We start from the raw sequence: 1033 nt of genomic DNA, 5'->3' as shown, positions 1-1033 counted from the left end.
AGACTGAAATGTCTTAATATATTTTTAAGGTCTATTTCTTTTTTTAAAAAAGTTTTATTGCACTATAATGAGAAAAGTTACATGATTTCAATTTACCTGAATTTGCTAGCATTTAAAAACATATTTTAAGTAAATAGAATTAAATCACATTCTTGTTTCCCTTTTGTACCCCAACTCCTCCCAGAGACCCCCTTCAGTACCTTATAATATCTTTTTTGTCATATTCTTTAAAAATTATAAAATATTATAACAATAAAAATGAGTATTATAAAAGTTGTTTGATATAAAACAACAATCAATTTAACAGTCTTATGTATATGCTTGTCTATGGCAATACTGAAAATGCATATGTTTTTCTCAATATAAATTTTAAATAACTCCAAACATATTAATGGTATATTTCAAAATAAGACATCACTACTAATATTTTCTTAACAGAACAATATATAAAGTGTTTTTGTTTGTTTGTTTGTTTTGTATTTAATAGAGCTTAAAATCTTGGCTGTTACTGTGGTAACTTGATACAAGACTTACAAACGTCAAGCAAAGCATTGTCTCACTCTTTGTTGTTCTCTTACAAGCCACCTCCCAATTTAATTGTCTACATTTCTTTTGGGTATATAAATATTTATAAAATATGTAAGCTGTGCTGAAAACCATAGTATAGTGTAAAAACATGAAATAAACAATACTACTAATAGAGAAGCTGAGACAGGAGAAGCAAGATCTCAAGACCATTATGTTGTGCACAGCAAGACACTGTCATGAACAAAAAGCTGAAAGTGTATATGGATTGTATAATATTGGACCTATTTCTCCAATTACCAAATTAGAGAAACCATTGGATAATAGTCAATAAATTTCTAATTCCTCATTTTTTTATTTCAATTGATTAGGATATGTTGATAATATTAATTTTCATATGAAGATATTAAGAAAAAGTAATTGTTACTTCCTGTTGTTTTTTGTAAGAGGTAGAATTAGGTTTGTGTGGATTTGTTGAAAGATTACCTTCTTGCTTCTTCTAGGGTGT

This window comes from Mastomys coucha, unplaced genomic scaffold (genome assembly GCF_008632895.1).
Source record: "Mastomys coucha isolate ucsf_1 unplaced genomic scaffold, UCSF_Mcou_1 pScaffold21, whole genome shotgun sequence".
NCBI lineage: Eukaryota > Metazoa > Chordata > Mammalia > Rodentia > Muridae > Mastomys > Mastomys coucha.
Note: the sequence above shows the minus strand (reverse complement) of the source record.